The following is a 6748-nucleotide window of genomic DNA, read 5'->3' on the forward strand; positions in this document are numbered from 1 at the left end:
CATGGAGTGCATTGCGGTAGAGATGAAGAACAAAGGCTCAAGGGCTCACTGAGGATGTGGAAAGGGAACATCCAAGCTTAGACAAAGCCAGAGATTGACATGAATCAGCTGTAGAATTGTGTTGACAGCTAGCCATACATTGAATGAGGAAAAGAAAATCACAAGAAATGTTAAAGAACTGTATTATTAAGTAAATTGATGCCTTTTATATCCTAAGGTAAATATCAAGGCTAAAAATTCATTTCATATTGAGTTTCCCTTCCTTTTTGAATCAGGGTTTGTTTTTTTACTGAGAGTCAGGTGAAAAAAAATATCTCATCTCTGCCATTCATGAAATTCACCAACACCCAGGGTATCTTTTGAACTACTCCTAATGCGGTGTCGCTTGGTGTTATAAAAAGCAGCTGTAAAGTCCAGCTGCTACAATTCTTCTATCTGCATCAACAGCTTCACCAAAGGAAGACCGTCAGTGGGGGGTTGCAAAGGGTTTTCTAGACAGAGTAGTCCTGGAGAGCAGACAAATGTATCAAGAACGACTGGATCAGGGAGATGACTGGAATCTTCAAAGCAGGTCTGAGCTCTTCATCTTCCTGGCTTCACTCCCTAAGTGCTCTGATTACAGGTGACATATATATTTGTAAAGATAAGAGATGGCTGGGGGAAAGTATGTTTTGTGCTTAAATCTTGAGTAACTGAGCAGCAACAATATTCCACCCACAGCGATCACGTGAGCCTGTAAGGTTCTTCTGGCAGTCCTTATCTACACTTAAGCTGTGAAATATGAACATCGTCAGGTTTCTGCCCTTGGAATTCCCATGTGGAACAACAAGAACCATTTCTACAGGACATGCATTTCTTTAATTACTCATTGGATACTCAAAGCTTCAAGTGCTATCAATCTGGTTAACTTTCCTTGTAAGAGAGTGAAATGGAGAATGTTGATGCTCTTTACCTCCTACTCCAGGAGAAGTGGATTCAGACATAAGGAATTGGTCTGAGGTTGCTGGTTTTTTTATTTTTAGCCATCCCATTCTATTGCCAAATGTCACAAAAGAAACTAGAAGTTGAATCACATTTAGTGCAAGAATTGTCACTCACCCACCATACACACACCTTTAATCCCAGCACTTGAGAGGCAGAGGCAGGTGGATCTCTGAGTTCGAGGCCAGCCTGGGCTACAGAGTGAGTTCCAGGAAAGGCGCAAAGCTACACAGAGAAACCCTGTCTCAGAAAAAAAGGGGAGGGGAGGCTGACTCTAAGGGGTGCAATTTTTGTTTTATTTTGTTTTAGTGTATATTTTATTAAAAATAATTTTTATGAAATACATTCTGATCACAGTTTTCTCCCCTAACTCCTCTCAGATACTCCCCACCCAACTCCATGCCCTTTCTTTCTCTTTAAAACACATTCAGTCAAAGAAACAAACCAGAATAAAGAAGGAAGGAAGGAAGGAAGGAAGGAAGGAAGGAAGGAAGGAAGGAAGGAAGGAAGGAAGGAAGGAAGGAAGAAAAAGAACAAGAAAAAATCCCAAATAAATCCATATGAGACAAAAAGTCTCCCAAAATACCACTGAGTTCATTACGTAATAGCCATCTACTGCTGGGCACAGATCCCATGCTTAAGTGTGGCAAATGTACACAATGAGACTCCATTGGAGGAAACTAATTTTTCCTTGGCAAGTAGATGTCAATTAGAGACCGTTATTTGGTTAGGGATGGGAACTTGTGTCCACTTCCCTGTCTCAGCACTTGGACCCAATCTGGCTTGAACCTGTGCAGGCCCTGTGCATGCTGCCACAGTCTCTATGAGTTCATATGTGCATCAGTCCAGTTGTATCCGGAAGACACTGATTCCTTGATGTCATCTGTAGCTAGAGTTTTCCTGCCTGGCCCACAGTCAGGACAAATCTTTGTCACCCGCCAGTCCCACAGCCGCTCAGACCCAACCAAGTAAACACAGAGACTTTTATATTGCTTCAAACTGTATGGCCGTGGCAGGCTTCTTGCTAACTGTTCTTATAGCTTAAATTAATCCATTTCCATAAATCTATACCTTGCCACATGGCTCATGGCTTACCGGCATCTTCACGTGCTGCTTGTCCTGGCAGCGGCTGGCAGTGACTCCTTCTGCCTTCCTGTTCTTTCTTTTCTCCTCTCTGTTAGTCCCGCCTATACTTCCTGCCTAGCCACTGGCCAATCAGTGTTTTATTTATTGACCAATCAGAGCAACACATTTGCCATACAGAACATCCCACAGCAGTCATCCATCCCTTCTGGCTCTTACAATCTCTCTGCCTCCTCATCCACATAGCTTCCTGAGCCCTTAGGATAGAAGTTTGGTGGAGACATCCCATTTATGACCGAGTGTTTTAAAGTCTCTCACACCCTGCAAATTGTCTCCAGAATCTTGATGATGACTGAGTGAGACACTGACCTACGGGTATAGCAGAGTGTCATTAGAAGTCATTTCATTGCTGAGTTCCTTTAGCACAGAAAATAGTATTTGGTTTTCCCCTAGGTCAATGACCTCTCTAGTCTCAGGTTCTTAGCCACTCAAGCAGTGTCAGGTGTGAGTTCCATCTCATGAAGTGGGCTTTAATTCTAACCAGATAGTGGTTGGTTATTCCCACAACATTTGTACCACTACTGCACCAGTGTATATCACTCAGGTAGGACCCCATTGTAGGTCACAGGCTTTGTAGCTGTATTGTAGCTGTATTGATGTTTACATTTCTCCTCCGGTAGCAGGCAGAGTACCTTCCAGTACCATGAATACTAGTCAGTAGGGCTGAAAGCTCTAGTTAGGAACCAGTTCACCTTCTCCATGCTCAAGAGAAATATAAATGTTGTCTTCAGCAACGGGGCCTAAGGAGTGTAATTTGAATGGTTTACTATTTTGTTTGGCAGACTTGGTTTTTACAAAATTTTCCCTATTGTGCACATGGTCCTTCCTATAATTCATTTAATTGCCATCATATGTATGCCCAATTATACATAGGTATAAGATGATAGAGGTTTTCCCCTAAATGTTCATTCCGTTTGCCTTATTGTTCACTTATAGGATTGGCTGCTCGCCACCATACCTGGCTATGTTCTGGAATAGGTTTGAATAGAAACTTGCCACAAGAGAGTAATTATTAATGGTTCTTAGGTAGTAGAGACATTTACTCCATTATTCAGAATGGAGCAGCTTTATGTTTGTGGGCTTCCTATGTTGCTAGCTGCACAATTAACAGAACGTGCCTTTGCAGTGAATGCAGACAAGGGTCCTAGGTTGCCAAATGCATCGTTAGAAGAGATGTGTGTTATATGTCAAACTAAGTAGAGTCCCTGGTTTCTAAACTAATCTCTATTCTTTCTACCTCAAAGTTATGCCAGAAATAGTAAATCTGTATCATATCTGCACATAAATAATTGATTACATAATTCTGATTGATTGAAGGAAGCAGAAGAATGGCATGCTCAAAACCTGCTTCGTCTTGAACTTAAAATGATTTTAAACCACCCACATATCCTAATAAAACTAATTTTAAACTCAGGCTAACCTATGGATAAAATAGAGTGATTACTAACTGCCTCAGCTAATTCCAACAGTAATTTTATAACAGAAAGTCAAGGATTAGATGTATATGTGTCTTGTGGTCATTTATTGGAAATCTATGTATTCACAATAGGCATTCCAAAATACCAACAATCAAATAATGCCTTACTTCTAAACTGAGGTGAAAACTGCTACTTTGTCTCACAATTAAATAAAAATTAAAACATTTTAAAATTATATTGTGCATTTATTGCTTTGGTTTTGATTTTTTTAGTGAATCAAATGATCTTTAATTTATTATTAGCTTTTTACCAACTGATGACACTTTAATATATTAAATATCCTGGAAAGTATTCAGCATTTGAATATGATCCACATGGATCATATATATATATATATATATATATATTTATTTTTATCATATATACATTTTATAATATATCATAAAAATATAAATTTTCCCTCTGAAGGTAAACTAAGAAAGTTATGTTTCTTGTATGTTTAATATTTGTGTGTATGCATGTATGTGTTGTGTATGTATAAGTATGTGTGGTGTGGGGCTGGAGAGATGGCTCAAAGGTTAAGAGCACTGACTGCTCTTCCAGAGGTCCTGAGTTCAATCCCAGCAACCACATGGTGGCTCACAACCATCTGTAATGGGATCTGGTGCCCTCTTCTGGCCTGTAGTCATACATGCTGTATACACAATAAATAAATAAATCTTTAAAAAAAAAAAAAAAAGTATGTGTGGTGTGTATGTGTGTTTGAGCGTGTATGTGCACTCACAAGCCATACCACAAGCATGGAGTTCAAAGGACAGATTTGTGTGTACTTCTTCACATTCTACCTTGTTGGAGAAGGCATCTCTCTTGTCATCTGTTTTCACATAAGCCAAGCTAGCTGGTCCCTGGAACTTCTATGCATTCGTTTCTCTCTCCAGAGACACTGGGATTCCAGAGGCTTGTGCCATGCATCTGGCTTTACCTAGGTTCTGGGATTTAAACTCATGTAGTCAGACTTGCGCAGTGAGTACTCTACCCACTGATCCACCCACCGCTAGCCCTCTGTAGTCCTTGCATTTAATAAGGTCATATAAACCCAAAAGATTGACAGTTTCAGGGGCATCACCTAATAGAAAATTTCAAAATGCAACATCATTAATTTTTACCAACTCAGAAAAAGAAACAAATTCTTAAGGAAAGATAATAATCCAGAAAAATAATATTTTTAAGGAGTGTACCAACTATTGTAGAATTGTGTAACTGAGGCAATTTAACAGGTAACTTTCTGAAATTCATGGGCAATGCTTAGTATAGATAATAAAGTGAGTCTGGGAATCCTGTCATTGTACATTTATGGAGCAAAGACTGAAGTGGGGGAGAATGAAAGAGAAAAATAAAGGGAGAAGGAAATGGAAGAGGAGGAAAGGGAAGAGAGAAGAGGAGGAGATGAAAGAAATAGAAACACTTTTTGATTACAGTTTGTAAACAAATTCTGAATATATTGCATTAATTTAATATAGTGCATTAACTTTAAAATATACATGCTCTCTACATTATTAAATGTTCCCTTGCCTTAAAAGGACAAAGTAGGCCAGGGATGGCGGAACGTGAGAATGGAGCGGATGTCTGGACTGCTCTCCTGAATGCTGAGCAAGGGTCCTATGACCCTCAGGCTTTTCTGAGCAGGGAGCTGCCCGGCAACCCCGGATCATGGAAGAGAAAGCGCTAGAGGTTGATTTGATTCGAACTATCCGGGACCCAGAAAAGCCCAATACTTTAGAAGAACTGGAAGTGGTAACGGAGAGTTGTGTGGAGGTTCAGGAAATCAATGAAGAAGACTATTTGGTTGTTTTGAAGTTCACACCAACAGTACCTCATTGCTCTTTGGCAACTCCTATTGGACTGTGCTTAAGAGTAAGGCTTCAGCGGTGTCTGCCATTCAAACACAAGTTGGAAATCTACATTTCTGAAGGAACTCACAGACAGAAGAAGACATCAACAAACAGATAAATGACAAAGAACGAGTGGCAGCTGCAATGGAGAACCCCAACCTACGGGAAATCGTGGAACAGTGCGTCCTTGAGTCTGACTGAGACGGCTGAAGAGCCAGGGACCTGTAGTCATTCAATCTGGTTGTTTAAATCTTTGTAAAATGCGGGACTCACGTTGAATATGTAGGTGACTTGTACCTCAAAGCATTTTTTAAAGGTTTTTTTTTTTTTTTTTTTTGGTGTTTGTTTGTTTGTTTCTGTTTTTTGAGACAGGGTTTCTCTGTGTAACAGCCCTAGCTATCCTGAAGCTCTCTTTGTAGACCAGGCTGGCCTCAAACTCACAGAGATCCCCCAGCCTCTGCCTCCTGAGTGCTGGGATTAAAGGTGTGCACCACCATCGCCTGATTTTTTTAAAGGATTCTTTCCGAGCAGTTATGAAGTAGAACCTAATTGTTCCGAGAGTAACATTCTCAGGATTTCTAACCTAAGTGATCAGACAGAAAAATATTTTCTAGTTATTATGTGTAAAATGTTACTATTTTTCTGATGACCATTCTGATACAACTGCTTTTCATGTCAAATATCTACTGTGCCCAAATATGTTTGATTTAAATCATCATTCTAAATAAATACAACAGATGATTCTTGTAATGGCTCAAAAAAAAAAAAAAAGGACAAAGTATTAATCCAAAGTAAAGGTGAATAGTCTTAGACAATAGCCAAGTTTAAGGCCTCAAAAATGCATTGAAATGATGATATCATAAACCCCAAATGTGAACATAAATTACAAAAAAGAAGACCACAAATGTCAAAACACTGTCCATGTTTCAAGAATCATTTGATATGAATAATGATTTCTGTGAACTATTTCCTATAGACAGAATATAATAGGGATTACTAAGATCTAGGCTTCCACTCATTTCTAGGATTTTTTTTTTAAATCTTACAGTTCAAATTCTAAAGCATTTTGAAAGTGAACAAGAATTTATAAAATCTCATTTATTAATATATTTTAAATCATGCTTATTTTCTCATGGCTGGTCAGTAGACAAATATCAGTGTATTCCCAAGCCCCTGCAGGGATAGCACCTGAGTCCTGAATGAAGGAATGATCCTTCACTCATTAATTCATTACTGATAATGAATCAACTCTCTACATCTTTGCCATTCAGGCACGGAAGAGCATCACTGGTGTGTTAGTGGCTTGTAAAGTTA

General features: G+C 39.2%; 1 pseudogene; it reads left to right on the forward strand.

Moving 5' to 3' along the window:
- Positions 1–5155: 5155 nt before the first annotated feature.
- LOC102911864 (cytosolic iron-sulfur assembly component 2A pseudogene) lies at positions 5156–5749 on the forward strand (annotated as a pseudogene).
- Positions 5750–6748: the final 999 nt, after the last annotated feature.

This window comes from Peromyscus maniculatus, chromosome 21 (assembly GCF_049852395.1).
Source record: "Peromyscus maniculatus bairdii isolate BWxNUB_F1_BW_parent chromosome 21, HU_Pman_BW_mat_3.1, whole genome shotgun sequence".
Taxonomy (NCBI): Eukaryota; Metazoa; Chordata; class Mammalia; order Rodentia; family Cricetidae; genus Peromyscus; species Peromyscus maniculatus.